Here is a 19,371-nt window from a genome sequence, read left to right as displayed (position 1 = left end):
ACCTGGGTTGAGGCAGGGCTGGGGCAGGGCTGGGGCAGTGCTGGGCAAGGCTGGCCAGGACTGAGTTGGGTTGTGAATGGGCTGTGCTGGGGCAGAGGCAGGGCCGGGGCAGGGTTGGGGATGGGCAGGCACGGGGCGGTGGGGGGGTGTACAGGGTCTGGGCTGAGGCTCTGCTGGGGTTTGGCTGTACCGTGGGGCAGGACTGGACTGGGCTGTGGCTGGGCAGGGCTGCCGCTGGGATGAGGCTGAACCGGGACGGACTGGTGCTGGGGCTGGACATGGGAGGGGCTTGTCTGTGGAGGAGTTGTGGCTGGGCTGGTGAGGGGCTGGAGCTGGGTTTGGGCTGGAGTGGGGAGGGGCTGGGCTGGGGAGAAGGTGGGGCTGGGCTTGGGAGGGGCTGGGCATGGGCTTGTGCTGGAATGGGGAGGGGCTTGGCTGGGGCCTGGGCTGGGCTGGCGATGGGTTGGGCTGGGGAGGAGCTGGGGCTGGGCATGGGCGGGTCTGGACTGGGGTTTGGGCTGGAGTGGGGAGGGGCTTGGCTGGGGCCTAGGCTGGACTGGGGAAGGGCTGGGCAGGGGTTGGGCTTAGGTGGAACTGGGTTTGGGCTGGGGCTTGCCTGGAGCAGGGCTGGGTGTGGGTTGGGGCTGGGCTAGGGCAGGGACTGGGGCTGGGATTGGGCTTGGGGCGGGCTGGGGCAGGGCTGAAGGTGGGATGGACAGGGGCAAGGCTGGGTTACACTGTGCTGGGGCAGGGCTGGGCGGGGCCTGCGGGTGGGCAGGGCTAGGACTGACAGTGGCTTGGTTTAGGGCTGGGCTGAGACAAGTTTGTCTGGGCTGGGTTTGGGCGGGGCCAGGGGCTTGCCAGGCCTGGCCACCGCTGGTCAGGGCTGCAGCTGGGATGGCCTTCGTGAGAGTCCTTCAAACATGCCATCCGGACCCTGGCATCACTTCCTGCTTTCCCTTTCCCACAGCTCGCTCCTTTCTGGTTATCCGCCAATGAGATGGAACCGCTGCATGTCTCACCTGAGAATCCCAGCGGCTCCTCCCCCTGGTCCCCACACTCAGCTGTGGCTGAGTCGCCAATCCCTGGGAGAACTCCAACCAATTGCCGAGGCTCCGCTCCTCTCCCTTACACGCAACTTTGGCTTGTGCTAAACTCATCATGAAAGGAGGACTTGGCTGGAGGAATGAGCTGCGTGTGGGAACCTTAATTGTGCTTAGGAAGTAACAGCTGGGTTGAGGCAGGGCTGGGGCAGGGCTGGGGCAGTGCTGGGCAAGGCTGGCCAGGGCTGAGTTGGGCTGTGAATGGGCTGTGCTGGGGCAGAGGCAGAGGCAGGGCCGGAGCAGGGTTGGGGATGGGCAGGCACGGGGCGGTGGGGGGGTGGACAATGTCTGGGCTGAGGCTGTGCTGGGGTTTTGGCTGTGCCGTGGGGCAGGACTCGACTGGGCTGTGGCTGGGCGGAGCTGCCGCTGGGATGAGGCTGAACCGGGAGGGACTGGTGCTGTGGCTGGACATGGGAGGGGCTTGTCTGTGGAGGAGTTGTGGCTGGGCTGGTGAGGGTCTGGAGCTGGGTTTGGGCTGGAGTGGGGAGGGGCTGGGCTGGGGAGAAGGTAGGGCTGGGCTTGGGAGGGGCTGCAGCTGGGCTTGTGCTGGAGTGGGGAGATGCTTGGTTGGGAGGGGCTCCAGCTGCGGGAGGTGCAGGGGGTCCCTCAGGTGGGCTCTGGCAGGTGGCATGCAGGCAAGTTTCTCCCCAGGCCTGGCACAGGACCACTGAGTGTTCGTGCAGGCGGGCCCTGCGCAGTGGCGAGCCTGGGCTGGCGAGGTGGTGCTCTTGTTTGTGCTGTTGGGGGCTGGCTGCGGGCGCTATGTGCCCTGGAGGGGCCCGATTCCGGGTTGGGGTTTCGGTGTGGGCAGGTGGCCAGGGAGGCTGCGGGCCAAGGGCAAATGGTGGCATGGTGTGCCTGAGTGTGTGCGTGCTTGGCAGAAGAGGTTGGCTGGGCGGTTGTTTGTGTGTGTGTGGCAGGTGGCTGTGCAGGGCAGGGCGGGGTGGGGCGCTGGCTACTGTGTGTGGGGCCTCGGGGTGGGCACCGTTGCACGCGTCGGTGGCGGGGGACCCCTGGGTTGCATGGGGCGTGGGAGGTGTGTGGGAAGGGAAGCTGGGCAGGCCAGAGCAGGTAGGCAGGGGAGCAGGTGGCAGGGCAAGCAGGCAGAGCGCTGGTGGTGTGCCGGCGTTCCGAGCTGGTCAGGGGTGTGAGCTGGGGCTGGGTGGGCGAGCGGGGTGGCCAGGCAGGCAGGAAAAGGAGGGAGCGGGCACGGGCTGGGGGCAAAAGCCTACAGCACCCGGTATTCCCAGGAAGTCTCCCATCCAAGTACTAACCAGGCCCGGCCATGCTTAGCTTCCAAGATCAGGCACATTCAGGTGGTATGGCCATAGACGACACACACCGCCTCACAGGCGCTCTTCAGCCTGCTGCCGCCCCTGCCCGCCCCTGCCCACCCCTGCCCTGCTTTGCCCGACCGCCCTGCCCTGCCCAACCGCCTGCCCAAGCCCGCCCAAGCCCGCCCTCCACCCCTGCTGCACCTGCTGCCGCCCCTGCCCGCACCGCCAGGCCAACACTGGCCCACCTCCTGCTTCAGCCACCCCCAGGACACTCCAGCTTTCTTCCCAGGCCGCCTCCCCCTGCCCACAGCCAGGGCGCCTCCCCCCGCACACCCGCATTCTCCTCGTCCCTCCCACCTCCCGCAGCTGGGGATGTGCTGCTGCCTCCTCCACCATCAGAGGGCTGGAGGGGTTCCCTTCGCGGCCGGGCTTCCAGGGGGCGCCTCACACTGCTGCGCCCTGCCCTCCTACGGCTGGGCACGACGCTGGGAGCCCCTGCAGCTGGCACGCACACGCACGCACCTACAGGGTCCCAGACACCCAGCCCCGGCGGGCGGGCAGTCCCCATGGAGACCTGGGGCCCCGGGGACGCTCCCCGCTCCCCATCCCACCCCCTCTCCCACCCCCCACAGCCACCCTCACTCCCGCTGAGCAAGCAAGTGATGCAGCAAGCAATCAGCCACACTGCGCACCACCACGGGTCGGGACCTGGGACCGGGCACCTTGAGCCAAGGGTCGCGAGGGAGCCGGGGTGGCCGGGCCGCGCTGCACAGCACACTCCAGCGCACGGGGTCACCCTCACCCACCGACTGATGCACACACGCACGCACAGGCCAGCACGCAGGCAGCAGGCACGCACTCAGTCCTGCACCACCCACAGGCTTCGAGGCACAAGAGGGATTTCGGTCCACAGGGCAGGTTTGCCCATGCCACAGTGGGGCGCCTGATCATCCCCTACACCCAGGGGCGGGACTGCTGCGGGTGTCTGCGGTGGGGGTGTGTCTGCGGGGGCCGGGGGAGGGTTGCCGGCAGGGTGGGTGGGTGGGTTGGTGGGTGAGAGGGTCCCTCGGGTGGGCTCTGGCAGGTGGCGTGCAGGCAAGTTTCTCCCCAGGCCTGGCACAGGACCACTGAGTGTGCGTGCAGGCGGGCTCTGTGCAGTGGCGAGCCTGGGCTGGCGAGGTGGTACTGCTGTTGGTGCTGTTGATGGCTGACTGCGGTGGCTCTGTGTGCCCTGGAGGGGCCCGATTCCGGGTTGGGGTGTGGGTGTGGGCAGGTGGCCAGGGAGGCTGCGGGCCAAGGGCAGATGGTGGCGTGGCGTTTGTGAGTGTGTGCGTGCTTGGCAGAAGAGGTTGGCTGGGCGGCTGTGTGTGTGTGTGTGGCAGGTGGCTGTGCAGGGTAGGGCGGGGTGGGGCGCTGGCTAGTGTGTGTGGGGCTTCGGGGTGGGCACCGTTGCACACGGCGGTGGCGGGGGGGGCCCTGGGTTGCATGGGGCGTGGGAGGCGTGTGGGAAGGGAAGCTGGGCAGGCCAGAGCAGGTAGGCAGGGGAGCAGGTGGCAGGGCAAGCAGGCCGGGCATTGGTGGTGTGCCGGGGGATCCGAGCTGGTCAGGGGTGTGGGCTGGGGCTGGGTGGGCGAGCGGGGTGGCCAGGCAGGCAGGAAAAGGAGGGAGCGGGCACGGGCTGGGGGCAAAAGCCTACAGCACCCGGTATTCGCAGGAAGTCTCCCATCCAAGTACTAACCAGGCCCAACCCTGCTTAGCTTCCAAGATCAGGCACATTCAGGTGGTATGGCCATAGACGACATACACTGCCTTACAGCCGCTCTTCAGCCTGCTGCCGCCCCTGCCCGCCCCTGCCCACCCCTGCCCTGCTTTGCCTGACCGCCCTGCCCTGCCCAACCGCCCGCCCAAGCCCGCCCAAGCCCGCCCAAGCCCGCCCTCCACCCCTGCTGCACCTGCTGCCGCCCCTGCCCGCACCGCCAGGCCAACACCGGCCCACCTCCTGCTTCAGCGACCCCCAGTGCCGGAGTCCAGCTCCAGCTGAGTTCGGAGCTGGAGAAGGGTGCGTGAAGTAGGCGTAGAAAGAAGAGATGGACCACTACAATTCCAACATCATTGTGGACCACGCGAGAAAGCTGTCCGCTTTATTTATTCAGAAGTAGTACACAGTCTTTTTTTTTTAGGGCATTTTGACATAGCTACAAGGGGGGCACAATTTACAACCGCTTGAGAGGCCAGTGAGTGAGGATCCCACATTCTTTCTCGGCTTGCCAGCCCCTACTTACTTCCCTCAAGTCTGGGTCCCATCCTTGGCACTGTCTGTGACAACCAGACCCCCACCTTGAATTATGCATGGGAAAAGGGCTGAGAACTTGATTTATGGGGATTAGGGTATTGGCACCAAAGTTCATTAGGTCTGCAGGCCCACACAGTTTGCTAACTAAGCAAGAGTTACAACGACGGAAGGAACTGCAATTAGCAATGAGCCATGTTTACTCTATTTAGGTTTCTGCTGTACAATGGGCAAGTAAATGTTTCCAAAGACAACTCTACAGATAGTTTCACCTTAAGACAGGACATTATCCATTCTGATGTTGCAGCCAACATTTTCTCAGTAGACGACACATCTTATTCAGTAATACACTCCTACTACATTTCTTATTCTATAACTTATCCATCACTTAATGAGAGAAATACATCAAAAGAGAAGAAATATAAAAATCTAAGGCAAAAGTTTCAAACATTAAATCCCTCTACAATTGTAGGCTCTACAACCTCATAAATGATCAAACAATAATCAAAAGTATACATGATGTTAGTAAAGTCACCCTATTTCCTCTAGTTAAAAATTATGAAGGCAGCCAAAGCAACTACATTTATTATGTTCTAAAGAGTTGAGAGTTGCAAGGACAGGCTAACCTTTAAGGTCACAGTAGCTATATTTTGCCATAGCAGGATAGCCTTTAGGATCACAGTAACTATACTTTTGCCATAGCAGGATGGCCTTTTGGGGTCACAGTAATCATAACAGGATAACCTTTAGGGTCCCAGTAACAGGATAGCTATATTTTTTGTCATAGCAATTTCAACCCATACTTCCATCACTTCCATTAGTTTGTGAAACTCTTATCAGGCCATTTCCCAGAAAGCATGCTAAATATTTGGGCCAGATCTCAGAGCAATGGTTAGGCACACAATAAGGTGTCTGGAAACAGCATGGGCTTAATTGTACTCCTATGCGCAGTTAAAGGCCCACTCACCAAGACACTATCAGTAACATTAACTTTTAAGCTCATGTTGGTTGTAAAAGCCATCTCACAGGGGCAAACTATGCCTAATAGATTGCAGAATTCTTAGTGGGGTGGTTGAGTGTCCATGCAAACAGGAGGTGAGACTGCGTCAAGGTGGTCAGAGAGAAATCTGCCGGGCCCTGCCAAACAGCTGTAAGCTCCCCCAGGCCCTGCCAAGCAGGGGAGCTGTTCTCTTCACACCTTCGTGTCATCCATACCTACTGCACAGACCCCAGCAGACAGCTCTCCTGGCTGAGCTTTGGCAACAAGTGTCTGAGTGAGTGGAACACTAGGGTGGACTCTGTTAGTCAATGGGCCTTGGAAGAATTTTTTCTAACCTTGGAGCAATGAAACCAACAGCATCCCAAAATGCTGATCAAAACTGCTCAAACAATACCCTCGGAACTTTCTTCCCCACATTGGGGTTGCTAAGATGACGTCAAGTGGACATCCCCATCCTCGGGTCCTGATGTAGTTTAGCAGCTGGGAGCTCAGCAGTTCAGGTTTGAAGGCTCTTGTCCTAGTTGTAGTCCAGCTGTCAGCTGGGACTGCACTCATCACAAGGCTATTCTGGAATCTTCTGAAAACATTCTTATGAGTTCGAAATGATGTCCCATCATGCAAGGAAAGGAGACAAATGTGAGGCAGGATAGCAGGGGCTGAGAAAGCAGACACTTGGGATTGGTGCTGCTATACGACTCGGCTCTCCATGGGGAGGGGTCACTATGGTGAGAGCAGAGCATCCATGCATTATAATTATTTTCCAGTCCAAACCCCACACCTTCTCTGGTCTCACACCACTTCATTTAGCAGTGGAACATGCTAAAATGGAAAAGGGAAGGAAAGACTTAAAAAAATCTCTACCATGTACACTAAAAGTGTATATGTTGGCAAGAATGCTTGGCAGCAGTGGCAGCTGAACTCCAGTGTGAGCCACCTCCAGTGATGGGACAGACCTAGAGAGGAACCAAGGGTTCTCCATCATGAGCACAGGTTCATATTGACTATTATTGGCAATGAGATGGCTTCTGTCTTCCAAGCATGTAGAAACCAATTAAGTAAGCACAGCTCTTATGGGAAAAAGGAAACATTATTAGCTAGATAGATGGTCACTGTGCTGAATGGTCAGTATGATCAGAGGTTGGCTTTGATCAGAGGTTTCAAAGTGCAACTCCTTACATTGCCCTTACGGCTCATCTATATTTGCCTACAGACTTAAGCTCGGTGCAATTTTATCTTCTTTCACAAAGTGGATTGGGGCTGGTGTTGGTGGACAGCTGTTGAATCCCACCACTTGCTACACTGGCATCCCATATTAGAGCTCCAATTTGAGTCCTGGCTGCTCCACTTCAATCCAGCTCCCTGAAAATGCACCTGCAAAAGCAGCAGAAGATGGTCCAAGTACACTTGAAACCTTCCACCCACGTGGGAAGACCTGAATGGAGTTTTGTTCTCTGGCTTCAGCCATTTGGGGAGTGACTCAGCAGATGGAAGCTCTTTTCCTGTGCCCCCATCCCCACCCAACTCTAACTTTCAAATAAAGAAACAAATCTTTTTTTTTTTAATTGAGAAAATGAAAGTTAAGTAGTGAGAACTGAGTTGAGTTGTGAAGACAATATGTGGCTTGGGTATAGGACATTTAGGCATTTACTTCTCTTTCTGTGTCATTGGTTAAATCGGCGTTTTCCAGATACTTATAAAGTAAGAGGGTTTGTACAATAAAGAAAGCCACACTTATCATATCATGTATGTTATTTCTGGTAATCACATTTTTCACACCTGGAGATGACTTAACTTTAGAGAGATTGTAACTCAAAGCATTGGACATTATTAATTACCTGTTACTGGATATGAGATACCAGGTACAGTAACTAGGAAAAGTTACTTCAAAAGCTTTGCCTGGTTAAATGTGCTAAGAAGGTATATTAAAAACATAGGCCATAGGCCCAGTGAGGTGGCCCAGCGGCTAAAGTCCTCGCCTTGAATGCACCAGGATCCCATATGGGCGCCGGTTCTGACCCCGGCAGCTCCGCTTCCCATCCAGCTCCCTGCTTGTGGCCTGGGAAAGGAGTCAAGGACGGCCCAAAGCCTTGGGTCCCTGCATCCACGTGGGAGACCTGGAGGAAGTTCCTGGCTCCTGGCTCTGGATCGGCTCAGCACCGGTCATTGCAGTCACTTGGGAAGTGAATCATCAGACAGAAGATCTTTTTCTCTGTCTATCTGACTTTGTAATAAAAATAAAATAAATCTTAAAAAAAAAAAAACATAAGCCAGAAGGAGCTATAAAAATAGGTATCATATTCCTTAAGCCATTATAAATGAGACCGTGTTGTGCTCTTGTTCAAACCGTCTCATGGATACTCATGGTGGTTACCACCCACACACTTCTTCAGCATGACTTGCGAGGGGCTACCTGACTTAGCAGGGTACAGCCTACCTCCCACTCATTCACTGATTTTGACCACATACATGGGCCTTCTAGCTGTGCCCCAAACATCTCAAACCCTCTTCATCCCAGAAGCACACTCTTATTTTTCATTCCAAACGGAGCTTTCTGCTCTGAGCTCTTCACAACCATCTTGTTCCCACTCTTGTCCATTGCAAGTCACTTTGAAGGGACTCCCCCTGACTTACCCATCTAAAACAGTCTTTCAGTCAATCCCAACTCTGCGATCTGGCTTCATTTGTTTCCTTAGCACTCATCACAAGTAATAATGATATCACTTAGTTATCTGTCCACCCTCTGCACTGGAAAGGAAACCCCATGGGAGGATAACCTTGTCTATTCCATAGAGCCCTGAATCCCCAGGGCAAAGGATGGTGGTTGGTCCATGGCACGTGCACAAACACTGGTGAATGGATTAATAGTTTATTGATAGGTCATATTTAAAATATTGTGACTGTGCTTACCTCTATAGTTTGCAAGATTTGGAAGACAATTTCAGATCACATCACTCCACACTCCCACACCTCCATCAAGAGAACATGTTTCTTCCATCTTTGTGTCTTTCCGTGACCAAGAAGAAACCCTAGCATGCTGATCCTCTCTTCAGGCTGTGGAGTTAACCCCATTACTTCTGCCTTGAGCAGTAATAAGCCACTTACTAGAGCCCTCAACAGACAGGCTGCGCGCAGAGCATCATTGTGGAGCGGTTGAGGATGCACTGGAACTCTCCTGGACATGTGTTGGAGACAGGTGTGGCTGGAATATGGACTCTCAGGGGCCTTCCCCGTGATGTTGTCCTAAGCTGTGTGCACCTATGGGCCTGAGTTCCCAATGTGACAGCTTCATGGTCACATGACCCTCTCAGCATAATTAATCACCATGGCAAATATTGACTAAACTCTGCGTGCCCAACATTGTTCTGAGTACTTTCATGTATTATTTCATTTAATTTTCACATCAACGCCTTAAGAGTACTCACGTCCCATTTCTAAAACCCACAAATCTCTGCACACAGCAAGTCTTCTAAGTCACTCGGCAGCGAAGCATAGCTCTGTGAGGCACTTCACAGTTTTGCCTGCTCTACTTGCTGCGTCTGTGTTCTCTGCAAAACTCATGGAAATTGTGAAAGAAATGTACCCAGAGACCCTTGGGAGGAAGGCTTGCTTTCCTGAAACATTGGGCATGAAAAGCGTTGAAGGGAGTGTGTTCTGAGATGTTTTGGAAAACAGGGTGTGGTCTGGGAGTCTGGGCCCTAATCCAGCAGGTTTTCGGAGCAGCTGGTTTACGGGAGAGGAAGGCATTCTTGCACTCCTGGCTTGCATGGGCAATTGACACTTCATTAAAAGCAACTAGGGGGGTACAGTGACAGGATCGATGGGTTGGGGACAGCAGTGGAGAAGCTGTGAGGTTCTCAGTCCTTCAGCGTCTCCCCTGGAGTTATTTTGGAATTGTGCACCAAGCCTGCTATAGGGATATAGCACAACAAAGAACCTATTGTGTAAACATCTGAAAATCCTGTGATTCTCAGACACAGCAAGCTCTGAGGGACTGGCGTAAGGGATTTTAGGCTCTTTGCATCAGCCCAGGAAATGGAGTCCCCGGGGATTAGAGAGCTTTGCCTACATCTGGAATTTAGTGAGTAGACTCACTGGCACCCTATTCCACCAGTCTCTTCCAGGAGCTGGATCCAAATTGATGCCTTGCCTTGGCAAGGTGTGTGCCCAGAGCTGCTCTCCTGCAAGACCACAGTGCCCTTCCCAGAGGAGGAGGCAGGAGGAGACAGCCACTTTGGTTTAGCTGGGCTCTGGCAGACAGTCAATGGAAGGGGCCATGTGGTGGGAAGAATGGCTTCTGGTTGCTAAATAACATGGGACTCAGATACAAAAGAGACAGAGCTTACACACACACAAACACAAAATCTAACTGCAGGAAGCATGCCTGACACAAAAAAGGACCTGCAATTCAAAGATGTGTTTTGCAAAATAAGATAAAGAATGAAAGCCCATCACCTTAAGTTAACAAGCGTAGGGATGTAGGAACCCCTGGTGGAGTCTGACTAGGTGGGAGGAGTGAGACAAGGAGACGAATGAGATCACAGCAGGATGGAAATCACAAGGATCCTAAATAACTTTTTTAAAAAAGATTTATTTATTTTTATTGCAAAGTCATATATATACAGTGAGGAGAGAGAGAAATATCCTCTGTCTGATGATTCACTCCCCAAGTGACCGCAACAGCCAGAGCTGTGCTGATCCAAAGCCAGAAGTCAGGAGCACCTCCAGGTCTCCCGCATGGGTGCAGGGGTCCCAAGACATTGGGCCATCCTTGACGGCTTTCCCAGGCTACAAGCAGGGAACTTGATGGGAAGTGGAGCAGCTGGGACCAGAACCCGCGCCCATATAGGATCCTGGTGCATTCAAGGAGAAGACTTTAGCCGCTGGGCTACCATGCTAGGCCCAATAACTTTTCTTAAAGGGCTCTATCCCAAAGCCCAAAAAGGCATGACACCTCCCCCCTCTCCAGACCCCCACCTCCGGCTCCCGCCATCACCTCCTTTCAACAGCTCCCTGTTTATATTCCTTCCTTCAACAAACCTTAGTTGCTCTTCACTCACTCCTGCGTCCATGATCTTCATACTGCACCGACAATGTGGTTGTTTCTTCTATCCTGTATGTCTGTATTTCCTTCCTGACAGTCTTGGCCCTAAACAATGATATCAGGGTGCTTCCCCCACCTTAGAAATTATATAGACTAGGAATTAAAAAAAAAAAAAAACAGTCTTGAACTGGGCCTGGTACAATGGCTCAATTGGCTAATCCTCCCCTGCAAGCACCGGGATCCCATTTGGACTCCAGTTTGTGTCCTGGCTGCTCTACTTCCCATCCAGCTCCCTGACTGTGGCCTGGGAAAGCACTAAAGGATGGCCCAAAGCCTTGGGACCCTGCATCCAAGTGCAAGACCTGGAGGAGGTTCCTGGCTCCCAGCTTCAGATCAGCTCATTTCTGGCAGCTGCAGCCATTTGGGGAGTGAGCCAGCGGATGGAAGATATTTGTCTCTCCTCTCAATAAATCTGTCTTTCCAATAATGATAAAAAAAGAATACATCTTTAAAAAAGAAATCTTGAATGATTCTTTATTGTTAAGAGAAGAAAAGAAACTGAAAAGAAGAGTGCTCTAAGAGGCTGAAGTGCCCAGCCCAGGCCTCCGGGTCTGACTGGGATGCGAGGACAGCCGCTTGCCTCCGCGGGGCTCCTCCGCCGTGACTTTCCCACTCACAGGCCCACCTTGACTCTCCTGGGAACACACATAGGCAGTGTTCAAAACTTGACGTGTGTTTGAAAAAAGTCCACGTGGTTTTCTGACACTGGTGATTCCAGCTTCCTGCTAACATGCCTCCTGGGAGGCAGCAGGTGTCAGCTGGGGCCACAATGGGATTTCCAGGCGCCTGGCTTTGTTGTGGACATTTGAGGATTGGATCAGTAGATGCAATTTTTCTCGTTCTCTGATTTTTTTCAAAATCTGCCATGATGCATATATACATGATAAATAAATAAACAGGCCCTGTTTTTTTTTTTAATTGCCACAGTAAAGCTCCAGAAATCTTTATTTCATGGCAACTTCGCCCCAGAATCGAATTTTATTCTACAAACAACCCAAACCACCCATGTTCTTTGCAACACAAGCTTATTATCACCCCATGTTTCACTTGGAACGTAATTTTCATTTTTGAAAGATGGTGTAAGGAGGTACATAACACCCCTTTCTTCTTGGCTGAGGGACTGCCGGGGTCATGAATAGGCGCCCTGGCATGCAGGGAAGGATGCTGAGGGACAAAGAGGGGCAAAAGGGGACAAAGCGGGACCGCCTGGCTGCCAGACAATAGCAAGGTCTCTGCAGGGGCCTCATTTCCATACTTGCTGCTGCTGGGTCTCACTTAGCCAGAAGCTGACACCCCTCAAAGAAAAGCCTCTGCATTTATGGCTTCAAAAATGTTAGCCAACGACCACTACCTACCACATGAGGTAGCCGGAGGTACCTACCGTGTTGGATGTCTGTAATACATATATGTTAAAAATACATATATATGTTTAAATCAGTGGCATCCTGGAGGGCCTGTTCCCTTTAGCCCAGTGAAGTCACTGTTTCCTTAAAATGTCAGTAAGATTTGAAACGTCTTTAGGCTGGGCTGGACGGCTTAGCCTCACCAGCGTTGTCTGCCAGGTCCTTGTTCTTGCTTGCAGCGTTTCTCGCTCTCTCTTTCTCCTGAATTAACCCAGCAATTTCAACTTGCCTCAATTTCCCTGCACAGACGCTGCTCGCCAAACACAGGGGAGGATTTTCTAGAAGACTTAGGGTAGAATCACATGGCCATGTGCTACCAAGGGTTATTTAAAACTGCGTATTTGAAGCTTCCAGAAAATTTCCCTGGGCTCTCAGGAAACAAAATTTCTCTTGTTTAGTGCAGATGCTAATTTAGTGTGAGGTCTTTGTTATAAAGCAACCCCTCAGCTCCTCGGGCTACTGTTCTACAAGAAAATTACTTCATTTTTAACAATGTTTAAACTATTCTGCTTTTTAACAATGTTGTTTATTTGACAGAGTTGGAGAGAGCAGAGACGGTTAGGCCTCCTCCACCCATGGGTTCACTCCCCAGATGGTCATACCTCCAGGACTGGGCCAAGCTGAAACCAGGAGCCAGCGGCTTCATCTGGATCTCACCTGTGGGTACAAGGGCCCAAGTACTTGAACCTCTCCTGCTGCTTTCCCAGGCAGCGTAGCAGGGAACTTGTTCAGAGGTGTGGCTGCTGTGGGTCATGAGCAGGTACCTTTATGGGATATTGGCAGCACAGGAAGCTGCTTTACCTACTAAGCCACAGCAAAGGCTCCTCACTGAAGGTTGTACTAGAGGAAACACACTTCTTTTCCTAAAGAGATGCTGAGTCCATTTTTAAGTCTGTTCCTTCACATTTGCAAAACTACAAAGAGAAACCTTGCTAGGTAGTTGATATATGCTAATGAAATGAAGGTCAAGTGTATTGGTGCAGACAAGCAGTTTGCTGGGTGTGCCATACGCAAAATTCTCCCCAAGATTTTATTCCTCACTATCTACAAAAGAAGATGAGGGGCCAATTTGTGCCAAACATGACCGTAGGTGCTGTGTCGTGGTAGGCTGTAGGCCGCCTACCCAGTGTCTGGGGCTGTGAGAACTGTGAGTTCATGGCCAGCCTGGGAGTATGGGACCCTAAGCTGCCCCATTTTGGCTGCTGAGCTTAAGTGTCAGTGATCCACCTCCTTCCACCCGGCATGCCACTCTCCAGAAGGCACATCCCTTCTCTCTGGGTAGTTGGCAGTGTGTACACGGTGACTGCTCCAACCACCTGGACCCTGAACAAGTGGATAGCAGACGCCTCCCATCCCTCCTCCTGCCCGCCGGCCCCAAGTCCCACGGTGAACACTCCTCCCAGTAGGAGAGCAACCGGAAACCGTCACTGTGTGAAGTCATAGATATTCGAGGGCTGTTGGTTCTTTCCCCATAGATCTGTAACAGAGGCTGGAAACTCAATCTGAATCTTCCATATGGATGGCAGGGACACTTGAGTCCTCCCTGGCCATCCAGTGTGCACATGAGCAGTGTGGAGATTTGCTCATTGTGGAGTTCTGCCCCCTGAACTAGACCACCAGATGCCCAAGGGATCTGAGCTTGCTACGGAAGCAGACTTCCTACTGGGATTGTGGGCAGCCTTGCTGGCTGAGCATGACTGAGGAGGTGTGTGGCATCCCACCATCTCTTCTTCTTTTAGTGTTTGTGGCCTAAATGTATGCTTCTTGTCTAGTTAGCTCCGTTTGTTTACTGGCATTGGTTCCTATAACTCACGTTTTCCTACATTGTTGCCTGAAACCTGGCGATTGTTTCCCAAATCCCTTGTGATTTATCTTGAGAGTAGCTTGTATGCTAGTGTTTAGTGAACTAGTAACTTTTATCCACCTGCCTGCCTTGCAAAAATCTTAGTATAAAATTGTGCAGGAAAACTCAATCAAGTGTGCATTGGTTCGTATTGTCTCTTCATCCCCTGTGTCCAGATTCTCCTCGGAATGGTTGTCACATCTGGAGTCCAGGTCCCCTTCTAATGGGGACCCCCCCAAGAAACAGGAACCTGAGATTAGAGGCAGAGTTGGGTCTGAAATCCACACTCATCAACATGGAATTCAGGCATCCCAAGCATTGTCTTAGTGAGTGCACCAACCACCCACTCCTCGTGGTAGTTCTTGCTAGCCATGACCCCTGGAAATAGATGCTATCATCTCCATTTGGCTGATGGGATGTCTTCAGGTCATAGAGCGGAAGTGGTTGTCAGGATTAATCAAACAAATAGCAAGAAGATGCTTAATGGAGAAATTATTTTATTAATCTATGCTGCGGCCAACATCCACGCTTTCATGATGACACACTTTATTTGAGACTGCACAGACTTTTATACCCCACACAAAGACTTTCATTGATTCTAATCTTACGTGAAGCTAGCAATTCTTAGAATAGTTATGTTAGCAAAACTAAAAAAAAGTAAAGGAAAAGACAACAGCATCTTGGTATGCTTAGGTCTGTTATTTACAACTCAAGGAAAGCATAAGAAGAGATAGTATTGAGGCCAGGGACGCTCTCTTCTATTATTTTTAACCAAAGGGAGGCACAAAGGAGAGATAGCACTGTGGATTTAGTCTGCCACTTGGTGTTCCAAGGTTAGACACACGCCCAGGTGTTCCTGGCTTGTGAATAGCTCCCTTGTCCACCGATGCACTCAGTTCCTTCTGGTGGTGAGGTCTATGTTCAAACCCGCCTCTTTCTGATCCAATGCTTCTATCATTACGTGTGTCTGTGGGCACGTATATTACCTTGACTTTCTGGTAAATAGCCTTACAGCTCTACTCAAGCTGTTGTGAACTCCTGATTCTGCTGCCCAGTGATACCAATAAAACAGCTCCTTACTACACATGTTTATGATGTATTATTTTATTTGATCATAACGATAATCCAATGTGTTAGTTTCTTATGAGCTTCATTTTGCAGATGATCCAAATGAAACTCAGGGCTGGTAAGGGATTTAATCCACAGGGGACAGAGAAGATACTAAAGCCAGGTCTGCAACTCAAGTTTTCTGACTTCAAGTTCATGTCCTGTCTATGTTTGGGATGCTTTCAAACAAATTATTACATTTTTTTTTCTTCATGTTGGATGCATCCTGTTACAGGGAGCAGGAAACAATGATTTCACTAATTTATTCAACAAATCCTTGCTGAATGGTTTCTGGGTGTGCAACTTTAGAGGGAGTTGATGAAAACAAAAAGAGAGACAACCCACTTAAGCAAGTCCTGGGCAGGAGCTTCCTGGGAGGAGGAGGGGTGTGGAGTCAGCCTGACCCGGCTTTTACTGCTCTTGGTGATAGCTGAAACAGAGGTTCTTGTCTTCCCATGAGGAAAGAATTTCAGATGTGAGACAAACAGTGGTAGCGAGCGAAGTAGCACGGCTTAATGAGAAGGGCATCCATCAGCATGCATGGCGGCTCTCCAGATGGCACTGAGCGAGTGCCCAGTCACTGGGACCGGGGAAGCAAGCTAACGCAGCGTGATGGAGAGAACTGACCAGGCAGTGTGCATTCGGAATGGGCTCAACGGGTTTGGGATCAAGATTTTCTCCCTAATTTCTCCTTCCCCCAACTCTTTTCTCTTGGTCAAAGTTTCCTGAGTGTGCAACAGGTAGAATTCCTCACAAGCTTTTTATTGCCCAAGGTTACCAGGCTGTGCAGGAAGGATTTTGCTCAGGGGCCTTTCTCGAGGAAAAGGCTGGGATCCCTTTAAAGTTGTTGGGAGTGCGGGCAGGCTTCCTCATGGTAAAACACTGGGGTGCTTCCAAGCCCTGCTTCCAACACTGCTAGAGGCTGCTGCATGCCTTTATGCGGGTGCTTGGTTTTCCTTAGGCTCATTTCTATTTTCCTACCTAACTCAAAGAGCTGACTCAGCATGTCTGCCTATGTCCCAGTTTACTGACCTCAAAGGGTCTTGAAATTGGGCCACGTGGGAGTATTTCCACCATGGGAATTGGGAAATGCTACAAAAGTGGTCTTTTTTAAAAGAATTTATTTTATTTTTATTGGAAAGTCAGATATACAAAGAGGAGGAGAGACAGAGAGAAAGATGTTCCATCCACTGATTCATTCCCCAAGTAGCCGCAATGGCCAGAGTTGAATCAATCCCAAATCAGGAGTTAGGGGCTTCTTCCAGGTTTCCCACGTGGGTACAGAGTTCCAAGGCTTTGGGCCATCTTTGACTGCTTTCCCAGGCCACAAGCAGGGAGCTGGATGGGAAGCAGGGCTGCTGGGATTAGAACCAGCACCCATTTGGAATCCTGGTGCGTTCAAGGTGAGAACTTCAGCTGCTAGGCTAGTTTGCCGGCCCACAGATTCAGTCTTTCCCTCTTTCTGGAGAGCTGGTAGTTAAACATTCATAAGCATAGTACTGATTGGTGCTTTGTGTGGTGGACAGCTTTTGTCCTAGCACTGGAAATGGAAAAAAGAATTGAGCCTGCTCAGAGGGTGTGATGGGCTAGCTCAGCCTACAAGCACTGGTGTCCCCTATGGATGCCAGTTCAAATCCTGGCTGCTCCACTTCTCCCTGCTTATGGCCTTGGAAAGCATTGGAAGATGGCCCAAAGCCCTGGGACCCTGCATCTGCACCAGAGACCTCATAAGGTGCCTGGCTCCTATAGATCTACTCAGCTCTGCCTGTTATAGTCAGTTGGGGAGTGAACCAGCAGATGGAAGATCTTTCTCTGACTCTCCTGTCTATAAATTTATCTTTCCAATAAAAATGAATAAATAAAGAGAGAGGAAGAAAGGAAGAAAGGAAGAAAGAAAGAAAGAAAGAAAGAAAGAAAGAAAGAAAGAAAGAAAGAAAGAAGAAAGAAACGCAGGAAAGAAAGAAAGAAAGAAAGAAAGAAAGAAAGAAAGAAAGAAAGAAAGAAAGAAAGAAAGAAAGAAAGAAAGAAAGAAAGAAAGAAAGAAAGAAAGAAACGCAGGAAAGAAAGAAAGAAAGAAAGAAGAAAGAAACGCAGGAAAGAAAGAAAAAAGAAAGAAAGAAAGAGAGAGAGAGAAAGAAAGAAAGAAAGAAAGAAAGAAAGAAAGAAAGAAAGAAAGAAAGAAAGAAAGAAAGAAAGAAAGAAAGAAGAAAGAAACGCAGGAAAGAAAGAAAGAAAGAAAGAAGAAAGAAACGCAGGAAAGAAAGAAAAAAGAAAGAAAGAAAGAGAGAGAGAGAAAGAAAGAAAGAATGAAAGAAAGAAAGAAAGGACTTAACCAACCCCTGTAGCCTTGTAGTTCCATGTCTGCTTTTGTGGGGAGGATCTGTCACCCGTTAGGAAGAGGAAAGGAAGCACAGAAAGCCACCGAAGAAAGAAATGAGGAAGGAACAGTGATGACCTAGCACACTTCATTCCGCCGCTCCAGCCCTGCTCGCCCCAACACTGAGGCCGAGAGGAAGAGCAAGCTGATGCCTAGAAGTGACATCAGGAACCTGAGAGGGCAGGACTGGAATATTTGCTGTCACGGGTGCTTGAAGAGGTTCCAGCCACAGCATCTCCAGATGGCAGGGCTCTCAAGGTAAGTCGGGAGGACAGAAGTCAGGACAACCCTGTCATGAACCAGAAGTCCAGAGCATGAGGGGGTGGCATTGTGGTGCAGTGAGTTAAGCTGCTACCTATTGACACTGGCATCCCATATGTGTGCTGACCTGAGTCCCAGCATTCCCACTCCTAATCCTATACCCACAAGGAACTGGGGAACTTCTGATACTGTTCCTCAAGGAACCAGAAAAGCAGTAGTTAGGGGTGCAAGTGCTTGGGTTCCCGCCACCTATGTGGGAGACCTGGATGATACTCCATACTCTTGGCTTGGGCCTGGCCTGGCCTGCTCCTGACCATTGCAATCATTTGAAACAATGAACCAATGGGTGGGAGATCTCTCTCTCTCTCTCTCTCTCTCTCTCTCTCTCTCTCTCTCTCCTTCTCTGTAATTCTGCCTTTCAAATGAAACTCTATTGGCAGCAGATGCAAAGCTCCATCCCAGGCACTGTAATACCTGGTGTCAGTGTACTGGGCGGCTTTTTAACCCTCACGGAGGTCAGAGCCTTCTTTGATTCTCCACTTCATTTGGATTCCAATTTGTGTCCTGACTGTTCTACTTCCCATCCAGTCCCATAGCTGTGGCCTGGGACAGCAGTGGAGGATGCTTAAAACCCTTGGGACCCTACATCCATGTAGGAGACTAAGAGAAGGTTCCTGGCTCCTGACTTCAGATCAGCTTAGCTCTGGCCGTTGCTGTCATTTGGGGAGTGAACTAGCAGGTAGAAGATCTTCTTTGTCTCTCCCTCTCCGTAAAATCTGCCTTTCAAATAAAAATAAATACATCTCTTTTTTTTTGTAAATCACCTTAAAATAAGATTCTGTACATAGCAAGCAGTTACTGTTCATTCCGCCTTACCCTCTGCCCCATCAACTACCAATCTGATTTCTGTCTCTCATGGGTTTCCTAATTCTGGAAACTGCATGTAAATGGAATGATGTATTAAGGAGAAGGCCAGGACTAGTGTGTGTGTGTGTGTGTGTGTGTGTGTGTGTGTGTGTGTGTGTGTTATGTAGCACTTCAAAGTTCATCCATGCTATAGCATATATGAATCATTTTTAAAAATTCAGTTACTTATTTTTACATATTTGAAAGAGAGTGAGGAAAGAAAGAGAGAGAGGGAGAGAGGAGAGAGGAGAGATAGAGAGAGAGAAAGAGAGAGAGGAGAGAGAGAGGAGAGAGAGGAGAGAGAGAGAGAGAGAGAGAGAGAGAGAGAGAGAGAGAGAGATGCCTAGGTCAGGCTGAATCCAGGGACTGGAACTCCATATGGATCTCCCATGACGGTGGCAGGGACCCAAGCAATGAACCGTTATCTGCTGTTTCCCAGGGCGCACATAAGTCACAAGACACATCAATAGTGGAGCTGGGATTCGAAATGCAGTCACTCCAGTACGGGATGCAGGCAGTCCAAGTGGTGGCCTAACCATTTTTAAAATTCTTTTATCATTACTATCATTTTTGATACAGTTCCATAGGCCCTGCCCTTTCCCTTACCTTCACCCCAATTCCCCCACCCCACACTGAGTTCTTGTATGCTATTATTACAGTATAGTTCTTCATAAACAGTCTCAGGTCCATCATTACAGGCATG

The 19,371-nt window shown here is 50.9% G+C and overlaps 2 pseudogenes; both read right to left on the bottom strand.

The window, feature by feature from the left end:
- Positions 1-2,328: 2,328 nt before the first annotated feature.
- On the bottom strand, positions 2,329-2,436 carry LOC121161252 (annotated as a pseudogene).
- A 1,633-nt stretch (positions 2,437-4,069) lies between these two features.
- LOC121161251 lies at positions 4,070-4,177 on the bottom strand (annotated as a pseudogene).
- Between the last annotated feature and the right edge of the window lie 15,194 nt (positions 4,178-19,371).

The sequence above is a fragment of the Ochotona curzoniae genome, unplaced genomic scaffold (genome assembly GCF_017591425.1).
Source record: "Ochotona curzoniae isolate NIBS_2020 unplaced genomic scaffold, NIBS_Ocur_1.0 contig_4754, whole genome shotgun sequence".
In the NCBI taxonomy this organism is placed as follows: Eukaryota; Metazoa; Chordata; class Mammalia; order Lagomorpha; family Ochotonidae; genus Ochotona; species Ochotona curzoniae.
The sequence above is the reverse complement of the archived record's forward strand: the minus strand, read 5'-3'. Positions and strand labels throughout refer to the sequence as shown.